Source organism: Montipora capricornis, chromosome 13, assembly GCF_036669925.1.
Source record: "Montipora capricornis isolate CH-2021 chromosome 13, ASM3666992v2, whole genome shotgun sequence".
Classification (NCBI taxonomy): domain Eukaryota; kingdom Metazoa; phylum Cnidaria; class Anthozoa; order Scleractinia; family Acroporidae; genus Montipora; species Montipora capricornis.
The window spans coordinates 29,677,411-29,691,204 of NC_090895.1; the positions used below are offsets into that span (position 1 = coordinate 29,677,411).

A 13,794-nucleotide genomic window follows, 5' to 3' on the forward strand; every position below is an offset into this window, starting at 1 on the left:
TGTCCTTGATGTTTGCTCTGTTATTAATGCTCTTGTTTTTGTTGTCTACATGCTCAAGTGAATTGGAACTTCTCCTTTGTTTTAACAGTAAGTCTTTTCTCAGCTGCTGTGTGTGACGTCAAATAAAATATTCATATTGATGTACTGACTTTCATTTGGGTGCAATTACTACTTCATCATTCATTGGCCCACCTCCATTTGAAATATTGCATTCTTTTAAAGTTCAGTCGGTTTTGTTTGTAGATGAGGGCGTATATGTGAATACGAACGGGGATCTTGTTAGACATGCTGTCTTGCAGTGGGGAGAGACGCCTTACGCTATTGGTGAGTGTGATAGCAAGTTCAACATTTAAGGATTTTCTTTTCTCAATCCACTTGGTGTAACAGTGGACTTCTTTCCCAGTTTGGGTGGTACTCGCCCAAGGAGAAACGAGACACGGACTTACTCTCACGAAACCAGGCGGGTGGCCTTGGATTTTCACGGAAAACTAAACAAACCACATCAATGGTTTGGTAATGCCTTGCCATAGAGATTTCTGAAACAAAGATGTACCATTGGCAGACAAATACGAAACAGAGTTTCCGGCTCGCGTTCTGTCCTATTAGGGGTTATCGGGAAAAGCCATATTTAGGGGAAAAATTAACCCGATACAGTATCTAGTACCCAAACATATTGCGCACAATGACGTCATCAGTAGTAACTGGCAGTAGTAACTGGTAGTGGTAACTGGTAGCAACTGGCAATATAATATCTGGCATTATAGGGATACAAACCACACAAATTAACGGGATATTTAGCCCTGAGGTTTTTGGGATACGGGATACTAAGAACCCTCCCCAACCCCCCCCGCCCTTCCCCCCTAAAGTGGGGCCTCTGTTGTGATGTCTTAAAAAGGCCTATTGTGTATGAGACTACGAAAGCAAAGACAGCCATAAGAAAGAAGACTTTCCTAGGTACTTACTGGTATTTCCAGGGGCAGACAGTTTTCCTGAAGAAGTCAGTGTACAATTTTGTCCGACGGGGGCGTTTGTACACTGTTATTTAGAGAGTTCAAGTCTGAGAGTGTTGATTGGTCTAGTTTGGGTCTTAAAGACTGTTAATCTCTTGTGTTTTTTTTTTTTTCACTTCAGCTCACATAGGCTCCGGGCAGATCATGGGTTGGGGAGAAAAAGCCATCGAGGTTCGTTCAGTCGAAACAGGGCTTTTGGATGGAGTGTTCATGCATAAGAGAGCTCAGACCTTTAGATTCCTGTGTGAGAGGAATGAAAAGGTGGGTTGACATAATTTGTGATCTTTACACCATAAAATGAGAGTTCCTCTCGTTTGTTTCCTTTTCGTGTGTTACGTAATTCTGTTTTCGTGGCGAAGCAGTCATTTGTTCTCGCACGGTTGCTTCAGAAGTAAACCGTTGTAAATAAGTATGACGATGGATCTAAAGAATTGTTAAACTGTGTTAATTATATAGAGCGAGTCTCAATCGATTGTTGTAAAACCAATCAAAAGGATGGAGACAATCCAGTAAACCAATCAAAACTCGAAGTAATTACACGTAGCCGACACAAAGCGCGGGAAAATGTGCGCGTGCAAGCCAAGATTGGTTTTGGTTTCACTTCTGATTGGTTTAAAAATCGGCGCGAGAACTTTGAACCAATCACTGAGTGAAGTAAATGCAAAACCAAAGCAATTCGCTAATTACTTTCAACACTCAATTGAAAACTGCTCTAATGAACTTTTTACGAACCAATCATGTTTCCGTTTGAGTTACTGCTTCCGACTTTCCTTCGGTGCCTCGAAAATGTGGAGCAGTATTGGTTGTAATTGGTTACAAGAATGGGCTGCGCATATTTCAAAATTAATCAGAAGGGAAGAATCGTGGGCTTTAATGAGATGATGTACCGGTGGCTCAGTTTATTGAGCATCGGGCTTTCATGCGGGAGGTCGTGAGTTCGACTCCGGCCGGACCAACACTCAGGGTCTTAAAATAACTGAGGAGAAAGTGCTGCCTTTGTAATTACATCTGCAAATGGTTAGACTTTCAAGTCTTCTCGGATAAGGACTATAAACCGTAGGCCCCGTCTCACAACCTTTCAATGCTCACAACCCAGTGGGACGTAAAAGAACCCACACACTATTCGTAAAGAGTAGGGCATGGAGCTCCCGGTGTTGTGGTCAGGACTCGTTTCATTCATTCATGTGCTGGGTGAGATCGCTAATGGACTGATAGCGGCTGCCAGGGGGGCGATGTCCGATCTCACCCATAGATCCCTTGCTGTGTAAAGCGCATTTGAATATATTAATAGAAAATGCGCTATATAAATTCATTACCATTACCATTACCATTACCAATGGTATGTTTCTCGACAAGGATATAAATCGAAGGTCAAAACAATGGGCCATTTCCGAGTTCTTCAAAGCTAGTTTAAGTGTGAAGTTTTTGTGAAGGCAATTAGTTATACTTGACATAGAGCGGTTCTCAATTGAGTGTCGAAAGTAATTAGCAAATTACTTTGTTTTTGCATTACTTCACTCAGTGATTGGTTAAAAGTTCTCGCGCCACTTTTTCAAACAATCAGAAGTGAAACCAAAACCAATCGTGGCTTGCGGGTGCACATTTTCCCGCACTTTGTGTCGGCTTCGTGTAATTACCTCGAGTTTTGATTGGTTTACTGGATTGTTTCCGTCCTTTTGGATTGGCCAAAGTAATTACTTTGGTTTGGGTTTTACGAAACTCATTTCAAAACCGCTCTATGAATAAAAACTAATGAAGACGAGGCAGACATGAACTCGGAAATAGCCTAGGATATGAGTTAAATTTTCTCCTCCTTCTTAAAGCAACTTGAATTTTAAAAAGTATAAGAACCAACAAATGCCTTGTTTTCTTGTATGGCAGGTTTTCTTCTCTTCTCGCTCAAGTTCAAGTGGTCAGTTATACTTTATGACGCTCAGTAAAACATTCAAGAACTTCGGCTACTAAAGATAATATGAATATACAGTAAGGAGAACGTTTAGAGAAGATGAGAAATAACAATGAAGAAAAGAAGATACCTAAGAGTTAAAACACCATCCAAGGCAGTTTCTCTCCCGTTATTTGTCCTGTCTTTTTTTTCTGTCGTTTTATTTATTAATTTATTGTTTAAAGGGTCAACGTTTTTTTCGTTTTCTTCGTTTTTCTGTTAAGATGAATTAATGTGGCGGAAAAAGGGAACTGGCTCGAGGGTTATAACGATGAGAAATTTGCCTTGGTTTCTTAACTTCGGGACTTCAACTTGAATTGACACCGCGAAGGGTTTTACTGCAACCTCCCAGGGATATTGCCGCCCCCGGGGGCATTCGACGTACGGTTCATGTGTGGTAGAGTTAAAATTAGGTATATATGCATTTCCGAGAGAGAATATTTTTGCTTACGTTTAGGGAACAAAGGTAGCGATAAAACGTTCAGTTTATTAGTGAATTAGCGATTTGCCCGCGATGGAACCATAGGCTAAAGAGTCACGTTTAATTGCGATTTTTGCTCAGAACATCAACAATGGATTTTTTAACGAAATGAGTTTATGAAGAATGCACTTTATATCCTGTTTGTAAATATCTTTATAGTTTCAGTTGATGTTGATGTAAAACAGTCTATTGAGCGTGTAAAGTAAACGATCAGCTTACATGGTATATTCTGGGTTTTCAATCACATCATCAGCGACCTTTTTTTTTTTCAAACGAAACGAAAGAAAAAGTTTGAATCAGAATTCTTTGTTTAAAGGGACACCAACATGGCGGCCATGACGTCATGGAACCAAGAACCACTCAGCTTCCATTTCATAAGTTCCAGCTAAGAGACCTGGCCTTTTAGCGTTAGTGAGGTTACAATGAGCCTTTATCTTGTCTCAACGAAAAAGGCCATATTCATATTCTCAGTATTGGACTGGAACTAGCTTGCAGTGGAGGCTAATGCGGGGAAAACCTTTTCAAATGCAAATACTTTTAAATATATTCGCCCGCATTAGCCTCCATTGCAAGCTAGTTCCAGTCCAATACGGAGATTACCAATATGGACTATTGAGCAAGCACCATAAAAATACATTGTAAGTTACATCGAAGGAGCCCTCATGCCGCAGTTCAAAGACTATGTTGGGTCATCCCTTGATCGCGTCACTGTCTAGTCAATTTTCTTTTTTATATGCGCAAATCCGCTGCTGGATAATGATTCATCTCGTGGACAGCTCTATTAATTCACCTTTTATACAACCAAGTTCAGATCCTGTTATTTAGCCTCGCTTTCGCTTTTTGGTCAGGCCACATCAAAAGCTGAGTAACCTGTTTTGCTGACCCGGTTTGTGTAATTCAATATGATTGAAGTCATTCTCAGTTTGACCTTGACAAATTTTTCTCAACGCCATGTGATGAATGAGGTAACGTTTGGTTGTGTGATTTATGATCAGATTTTGTAATAAAATTGTACGTTTTCTTTGTAAACAGTTTTGGTTTTCTTGTTAACCTTTCGTTACTTTTCATTACTTGCGAAAAACTGCCCAGAGAAAGGGAATGCTGCTACCGTCCAAGAGAACGAATTGTCATCCGTGTTGGCCAATATAGCGCTGGTTTGACCGCTTTACTAAAAAACTCACAATGTGTAGCAGATTCGTTAACTCCTAATTCCCAAGAGAGTTCCTCCAGTCTTCCTTGCCTTTAAAAGTAATTGCTCAAAAAAAGTTAAGACTACTTTGTTGCAATAAAGGTTTTACTCGTCCAATTATTATCCAGTAGTTACGTGAACGTTAGCACAAATTTTCGAAGCGATATCGGGGACTTCAACGGTTATTGGGGCTAAGACTTAACACGGTGGGCGTGCGAGGCGATTCACGCGTTTCTCGCACATATGCGGCATTACATCATTGTCGTTAAACTTTGTGTGGCTGCAGCTTTGCAATCCTTAAGATCGTTCTCTTGGATGAAGTGCTTTTTTTTTCTAATGCAATAAAACTCAATCAGATATGGAAATAAATTGCGGGCGGCAATTTAAAAAAAGTACTATTGGATTCAAAACAACGAGAGACTAAAAACGTAGCCTGGGCAACGCATTGTGAGGACGGTAATCGCATGGGTGGCCTGTGGTTGCACGCGTTGTCTCTCAGGGAGAATGAGTACCAAGAAAACGAGAGGGAATGGAAACAGCTGTTGAGAAGGGGCGCCATATTTGTTTTGTCGTAAATACCAGCTTTTGTTGTCAAGGTTTTTGTCCTGGGACATTTTCAAGGTAAGTTCTAGTCACTTTAGCCTATAAGGATGAGTCAATGCTCTTTATTTCATTAGATAAGCTGTATTAAACGCCTTGTATTTGCATTAAGCTTAGGGGAAGGTTTAATCAAGCAGTTAATCTGTAATGACTTTATTGAAGGTGTATCAATCTATTGGTTTAGCACTTTAATACTTACTGAGATAAGATCGACTTCATCAAAAGTGTGAAACATATAAATGGGTCTTCTTTGGGACACTGCCATTCATGGCACACCATCATTCACGGGGAGGGGATGGGGGGGGGGCAAAAAACAGTAGAGTAGCAGTTCTCGTAACCAGCTATTGTTTGGTATTGTAAGCAGCTTCTGATGTTTTTATGTCTAATTCATTGTTTCAATTGTTTAGTCTTTTGTTTTTGGCCAAGGTAACGAGCCAATCACATTATACGTTACGAAAGCTGCTACATCACTCAAAAAAGACATGAAACCCCTGTTAACTTATAATTGGAGGGACAGCAAAATTCAGAGAAAGGATTGGCCCCACAGCAAAGGTTAAGCCACGGAGACTTACCAAGCAGTGTACACCCAGTCTTTAGCAATCATTTTGATCAGTTTTGGATTCTGGGAATCCAAGTTTGATTTACTTCAATGAAGGTTGTGCAGCATTTCCATGTCCGGTCCAAGTCACGTGATTTTAAGATACTCTGCTTGAAAATTGTGCAACAGAGCTCCGACTCTTTTGAGCTGTGGTTGAAACTCAGCTGTTTCTAGTTAATTTATTTAAATGCACACACATTTTGCACAAACCCCATATTTATAGGTTGGTGTGACATTTATCTTGATCTGGGACAAAACTGGGTATACCTGAGTCTTGCAGTCTTCAATGTCATAGACCAAATGCATAAATGGCGGCCAAAAAAATAATCTTTTGTTTATGTGCTAATTAGACTCACTAGCCTTTCGTATTTTGTCCATGCAAACGAGGCTAGTGAGGCTAATTAGCACATAAACAAAAGAATATTTTTTTGGCCGCCATTTATGCATTCGGTCTATTGACTCAGCTGCAAGAGCATTTGCCATCAAGAGTCAAGGAAATTTTTGTGGTCATGTTGTTATTATTAACAGCTACTAGTCATCGGTGGTGTCAACACATTCACACCTAAAGCACCCCCGTTCAATGCATAAAATAGTATTATTGTATGGCATTAGCCAGAGAAAAATTTATGTCTCTCACTCTCAGGTAAAACTCTGCTTACGAGCCAGTGGCCCAACACCCCCAAGCTTATCCCCGGTTTCTATAGCATGAAGCGACTAGGAGTAGTTTTACTCCCCCTGGATGGGATGCTGGTCCATCACTTTCGGGTAGGGAAGGGTTAAAGGAGTTGATAAGAGATTCTCAAAGTTACTCTAACAGGAAAGTATGTTGAAATATTTGCAGGCACACCTAAGGAAATCAAATTGGATTCGTTTTTATGAAATTATTTATGCGCTTTTTAAAAGGACAAATGGCTATGGGTAGCCTACACTTTGTTCGAAGGATTTTTAGCCAATTTCCTTTAAAGTTCACAGTATTTCAGTGGTTTTCTTATGTTTCAGTATCTTGGTCAATATTCAATTTTTATTCCGTAGTCCGAAGTCCACATTCCATGGCGGGGTGAAGTGCGATCATAGAATAGTTGTTTACATTTAAAACTGCTTTACAAGTTTCTACGATGATATTTAAAAATGTTTTATGCTTTTTCTTAACATAACGAGGAGAAAATTAGCCCAGTGTGAGAAGTGTTACCGAGTCATACGATAACAAGATGTGGCATAGGCCACTTAGGAAAATACCATAATACTCTTTGTTTGTCCCCCCAAATTTTGCATGAGCATTGTTTTTGTTTTCTCTTGGGACCATTGTAAGTCCCAAGAGAAACTTGAAACAATGCTTATGCAAAATAAGAAGTATTATGGTATTTTCCAAAGTGGCCTATTGCGTGCAACAAAACACAAAACTCGTTTCCGGTCACACAGATTTTCCCGACAATTTGTCACGTGGTGTTCCGTGATCTAGTGGTCATCGCGTTTGCCTGTGAATGTGGAGATCGTACTGCATTTCATTTCAACCAAAAAGCTTTTTAATTTGTGGTTTTGGTGTCATTTATAGAGTGTTTCTGGCGTCCTACCATTTGAACTTCCCACTAATGCTCTTCCCTTTAGAGTCTGTCAAGTTGACCGAGTGCTATCACAGTGTCGGTTCAAGCTGAGCTGTGTCTTCGCTTGAGGATCAACTTCGTTAACCAGCAAGGCCTGTTCCAAATCCTCACGGTTGGACTGCTACTTACATGGAGTAGAGGCTGACTCGAGTGAAATAATTCCGTCCAAGGTGATTTCCGGGCATCAGCCTCCATTCCATGCTCGATCCAATCCACTGTGGTCACACTGGAACTGGTCAGTTCAACCCTTTGGCTACTGGAGATTTGGCCGAAAAACACGTTTTGAAGCTAGTTGAGGGGTTTTTTGGTCACTGTCGTGCTGTTTAAGAGCTAAATCTCCCTACAAACCCGTTTCCAGGTTGTACACTCCGCGGCCTTTTCAGCCAGGTGCAAAGTAAGTGCTTGCAAAGTTCGGGCATGCGCAGAAAGCAAAGTTTAAAGTAGCACAACACTTTCGACTTTCATTTTTGGTTTCCTTTATTTCCTTCTCTTTTCGCTTTCCTTTCCTCATTTTTTTTCAACTTGCTGGGCATTTGGTAGGCTTTATTTTGGTGGGAAGAGATTAGGTGCTCAGAAAGGTAGGTGGGTAATGGAGCAAGCTTTTCATGGAGATTTTCAGGTCAGTGTTACATGGTTTTTTTGGCCGTTTCTCCAGTTTCCTTGACTGAATTGTGCTCATTCTGGTATAGTTTAAAAGATCTCTTCTCACTGCACAAGTTAGTGGACAAAGCTGTTCCTGACCGTTAAAAGTGATGACGTCACGAGGGGTAGATGGGACCGTGGATAAAGCTGGACGTATTTTGCTAGTTACTAATCAAAGGGTTAATTCTAGCTCTTGACTTTCTAGACTCTTAGTCTTTTGTTTGTTTGTTTTTTTTTTTTCACTCCAGGTTCCTCCAGGGAAAACATCCCACACCGAGGTTCCTCTCCGTCCCCATGTGTCCCCGGCATCAGCCTCCTCTCTATGCTCGATCCAATCCACTGTGAGCACACTGGAACTGGCCAGTGTAATTCTAGTGCGTGACTTTCTAGACTCTTTTGTTTGTTTCCTCTCATTCATACCCAGCTTTAATGAATGAGATTTGAGACCCACTTATCCACACCAATACGGATTCCTCACTCGGAGACTGAAATATTTTTCTCACAGCACAAAGGGACAAAACAAATTTCTACGTCACACACTCAATTTTCGTTTATCAGATCAAGAGCAAAAGAAATCAGGTGAAACTACAGTGGTTTCGGGGTCAGATAAGAGTTTTGGATACCTCTTGGGCCTCCTCCAGTGATTGACTCGCATGTTTTTTTCGTTAAATTGGTATAGTGCACCTATTTATGCATATCATTGGGCAATTTAGCGTCTTTAAATGTATCGAGAGCCAGACTACTTTGTACATATTGTTCTCTTTTTGTTTCAAAGGTCGTCCATCTTCGACGCACGTGAGAAAACAGAATCACTTCCTGGCCAAACTTAAAGAAGAACAAAGAACGCGGCATCCTTTGAACGTTTAACATTAAGCGCCGAAAGTAGCTTCGCAATTGTGAATTCTTCGCTTGTTGGTTAACTAAAAATTTTACAGCCACTTTCTAACCAATGAGAAGCAACGACGCATTTTCCCACGCTTTGAACAAGTTACACGTATGGTATTGAATTCTGGTTGGTTGATGGCTACTCGGGATTGATGAGAATAATTAATTTGCTTTTCACGCGCAATTGAAAGAACTCTGGTTGGTGTTCTTCCAGCCGTTATGATAAGTAAAGGTTTTTCTTGGGCTCTTGAATGTAGTCCCGTTCAATAAACCTTTCCACGCTTTGAGTATTCCATAGCACTAACCATGCTTCGAGCAACCCAAGCCATTTAACTTTTATTTTCACACGTTAATGATAATTTTACAAAAAAAATTACAATTAAGTTAGATGCAAGCATCTGAGAAATAAAGTATTTAAAAAAAGAAGTCCAGCCTGTGTCTTATTTATTTTATTGTTCAAAAAAGCCGAGTAAAAATAGAATAAACATTTTACGATTATAGTTTACATTTCCCTGAAGAAACCAGCAATACGTTATCTCAAAACACTTCGCGTTGAGCAGCGTTGGCTCGCGTTGGCTCGCGTTGGCACGCGTTGGCCCGCGAGGACCCGCGAGGACCCGCGAGGTTAGGATATTTACAGTCTTTCTAAGTTTGGCTCAATATCTTGCAATGTGCTTGGAAGAACTCCACTTATGCTGCTGTTAAAAAAAATAAAACAGACGCAGATTAAGTCAGGTAAACGTGTTGTAGCCTAAATAATATATCAAGAACTGCAGCTATTTTCGATCTTTTTTTGTTAAAAGCTGGGCTAGAAATCTACTTAGTACCTAAATAGAATAATTTTACCCTAAGCTTTCAGAGTTGTCTGGTTGGCACAGTTGGTAGTGTATCAGACTACGGTGCGAGAGGTCGCAGGTTCGAATCCGAGCTCGGGAAACGGAAGGTGTTGAGACAGATAGGTATGTGAGAGCGAGGTAACGGCTGAAACAGTGGAAAGATAGGTAAATAGATAGAATAGATAGACAGACGGACGACGAAAAAGGTAAGTGATAAAACTGAGGGAAAATAAACGGGAGATGGTAGTGATGGAAACATGGTTAGAGAGAAAGATGATAGTCAAGGATATGGTAGTCAGGGAGTTGATAGTGGGAAGTAAGAGGAGAGAAGACTGGAAAGATAATGACATTAAAGAAAATTGTTTTTTTTTTTTTTTTAATCAGGTCACGTGACCAAAATTGACCAATCAGAACGCTAGAATTTTGCATCTTCCGCTGATAACTGATCAGCTGGTCGAGAAAGAAATTCTAGTGCTCTGATTGGTCAATTTTGGTCACGTGACCCAAATACGGCAATCTGATTGGTTCATTTTGGCCACGTGATCTAAATCTCCAAAACTATTGTGTGGTCGTTTTTTACCTAAAATTTTTGTTTTCTTTTTGTTAATCGGGTCACGTGACCAAAATTGACCAATCAGAGCGCTAGAATTTCTCTTTTTCAGCTGATAGCTGATCAGTTAATCGAGCAACGGAATTCTAGTGCTTTGATTGTCAATATTGGTCACGTGACCTAGATACAACATTCTGATTGGTTCATTTTGGCCACGTGATCTAAATCTAGCAATTTAATTGGTCAAATTTTTCTATCTAACAAATGACAAAGAAATTGATCGGCTACCTTCGGATGCATTCAACACTTTGTATATCTGCATTTCCTGAACTGAACGCGGCTTGTTCTGCTAGCAGGCCTTAACAAACCTTGCTTTCCTGCGGCCGGGGCATCTGTAAACACAGAATAATAAAGATGTTTGTTAATTTGCAGATGTGTGTTAAATTTGCAGTGCAATAGATAACGCGAATAAGCAAAAGACGAGGACATCAAGAGAATAATAATGCGGCAATGTTTAAAAAGCCATCCCATTGTTACGTTGTATTGTGTCATCTTTTGTCTTAACAACCCATCCCATTGTTTCTTTCTATTGTTTTATCTTTGTTTTTTGCAGCCACACAATAAATTGCACCTTTCTTTACTCGGCTAATTTTGGTGTTTATTTGTAATGTGTTATAAAAATCGAAACATTGCATTTATCCAAGCAACGATTAACGGAGTTTGTTTACTAAAACATTATAGCAAGTAAGCCGAATTGAAGTTGCAGATTTTTTTGCAATGGCGTTAGCCAATATCAAAAACACTATAATACCCTTTGTTTGTCCCTGCGAAAATTTTGCATAAGCATTGTTTTTATTTTCTCTTGGGACTTATAATGATACCAAGAGAAACTGGAAACAATGCTTATGCAAAATTTTGGAGGGACAAAGTAAGAGTATTATGGTATTTTTGATAGTGGCTGATTAGTATTCAACCGAAATTTAGCATGCTTCCTTTGTTATGAAAATAACTTGAACATTGATAAATTTGAAATTTCTTTGAATATTTTATTTATCTAAACACGCATGTGTTTTTTAGAGTAATTATTTGCCTGATTGAACAAACGTTAACATTTGACTTTCGGTAAAAGCATCCTACACCAAACCCAGAGTGATATCACAAAGGAAGGATACAATGGACAAGCGGCTAAATTCAATAGAACTACATAATAGATGCACAATGGATAATCTTGTAATATAGAGCATTCTCTAGACTTGCCAGTAGATTACATGGTCAGTTTACAAAGCTTTACTTCTTACCTTAATAATATAATGTGCCAAAAAACTTTCCAGAATCCAGCTGTAAGGTTCCTCTTGAGACCACCATGTGTCAGTTGGTTATAAATCGATAAATGGCGATATTGAACTTGGATTTTCCTTCGTTTTGTGATACACGAGATCTAAACCATCAAGAATATAAACAAAGAAAGAATATGAAACCAGTTTACAATGACTCGCAAACAGTGGTTTCTCTTGATTGAGTACTCGATATCATACCCAGACGTTTCAATAACTTGTTTTCCAAAAACGTCGTCACGTCACCACATTGTTGTTTATATGGTGCGGCGCTTATTCCCGGGTAAGCCTCAGCTCGAAAATAAAATTTCTGCATATATAGCATCGCTAGCATGAGCCAAATTTCACTGAAACCTTTTTATTTATATGTGACCAACAAATATCATTAAAAAAATTTGTAAATATATTAGGTGACCAGTAATCAAATGCGTTGGTGTCGAGAATAAATGTTCCATTGGAGGGCTTTGTAGCGTACATGTCCCTGTCTAATAATAATAATAATAATAATAATAATAAGAAGAAGAAGAAGAAGAAGAAGAAGAAGAAGAAGAGGAAGAAGAATTATTGTTCATGGTTCCTTAAATTAGCGGAAATCTGGAATAAAAGAATAACAATAACAATAATAGTAATGGTAAAACTGAAGTTCTAAAATCTCGCTAGTTGCTGCTATAATAATAATAATAATAATAATAATAATAATAATAATAATAATAGTAATGAAAAGATGTTGCAATCCAGAGGCATGCATACAAGAAGATGCCAGAGGCAGACCACACCCAAAATTCCGACGAATCATGTCTCAATCTTGGACACATATCTGCGTTGATTAATTTTGAAACTGAAATTAACTTTAATTGGCCAGGTTTACCAGTTGGATTGTATGGTTGTCCGTATTGTTTGCTGTCTTCATATTGATTTCATTCCTGTTACCTGGTGAGTAGTGCCTGGATCTCCAAACAATGCAAATTTCCCTAACACAAGAATTGAGCAAAATAAAAAACAAGAAAACAACTTTTAAGAAATGGGGATATGGTAGGCGGTCACCCATCCAAATGAAAACCGCAACCAACAGGGCTCAACCTCAAAGACAAAAACAAGCGCGTGGCAATAATTTGACATCTGGATTTCTTTTATCTCTGAAGTTAAGAGTTGTTGGCTGAGTTTACTACTTGGATGGGACACCGTAAAGAACACACGGTTTTGTTGACCATTTTTCCTGTGCTCTTTTTTCCCCATTTATACCCATTCTTTGAACAGTAGCTCTTATTGCCCCAAACACTGCGGGTAGCTGATCCTTTGCAATTCACGAGTCAGAACGCTCTTACTCATATTGTTCTAAGACAAAATTTGAACAAACCAAAAAAACGATGACACGAAAAAAACCCTCTGCAAAGTAGGATTGACAATCGGTCACCCATCCAATTGGTAGCCGCTCACAACGAGCTTTACTTCCTTGCTAACAACAAGCTCGTAACAAAAACTGTAGTCCCGTGTGCGATTCATTTGTCACTAAACTTAAGCCTAACTGACTGGGTTTATTACTTGGATGGGTGACCGCCTTAATTTACCGTACTCTTTTTTTCCGATTTCATACCTGTGTTTTGAAAAGTAGCTCTTCTATCCCCCCCCCCCCCCCCCAAGAAATGAGGGTTAGAGTTAGCAGTATTTTTTCTTATAGAATACAATAAAAGTTGTTTTGAAGCAAGAATTGAACATAACCAAAAAAAAGAAAAAAACTCTCAACAAAGTGGGTTACGGAATGCGGTCACCCATCTAAAAAGAAACCCCGGCCAACTGGACTTGACTTTAGTAACAATTAAAAACTCGTGCCAATAATTCATCAGTGTTTTCGTGTAGCAATGAATTCAGTTAAAGCCCTGTTCTCCAGGGTTAAAACGTGGATGGGGGACCCCAATGAACATTTGACTTTTTTCTTGTTTTCTTTTTTTCCGATTACAAACCTGTTCTTTGAAGAGTAGCCCTTGTATCCCAGACAGTAGCCACCCACGAAGATGTTCTAAGGGCTTTGTCACGTGTTCCTCCCCCGCGAACGACGCTACCCAGACAGCAGTCGAGGAGGCTGAATCAGTTCCGCAGTTCTTGTTCTAAAGCAAGAATTGAAA

At 39.5% G+C, this 13,794-nt stretch overlaps 3 long non-coding RNA genes across 4 annotated transcripts; 2 read left to right on the forward strand and 1 right to left on the reverse strand.

Moving 5' to 3' along the window:
* The first annotated feature begins 61 nt into the window (after positions 1-61).
* LOC138028388 (uncharacterized) lies at positions 62-3,079 on the forward strand. The gene is made up of 4 exons (XR_011127655.1): positions 62-87; positions 244-324; positions 1,132-1,271; positions 2,892-3,079. It is a non-coding gene; the product is annotated as an uncharacterized lncRNA (long non-coding RNA).
* Positions 3,080-5,163: 2,084 nt separating this feature from the next.
* LOC138028658 (uncharacterized) lies at positions 5,164-9,377 on the forward strand. 2 transcript variants are annotated; one of them, XR_011127703.1, is made up of 3 exons: positions 5,164-5,246; positions 7,429-7,818; positions 8,842-9,377. It is a non-coding gene; the product is annotated as an uncharacterized lncRNA (long non-coding RNA). The 2 variants fall into 2 exon arrangements; XR_011127704.1 differs by lacking the exon at positions 7,429-7,818 and adding an exon at positions 8,315-8,440 and having other exon boundaries at positions 5,167-5,246; positions 8,842-9,279.
* Positions 9,378-9,384: 7 nt separating this feature from the next.
* LOC138028659 (uncharacterized) lies at positions 9,385-13,696 on the reverse strand. Its single transcript, XR_011127705.1, has 5 exons — positions 13,633-13,696; positions 12,540-12,642; positions 11,636-11,775; positions 10,626-10,729; positions 9,385-9,649 (listed from the first exon to the last, which is right to left on the reverse strand). It is a non-coding gene; the product is annotated as an uncharacterized lncRNA (long non-coding RNA).
* Between the last annotated feature and the right edge of the window lie 98 nt (positions 13,697-13,794).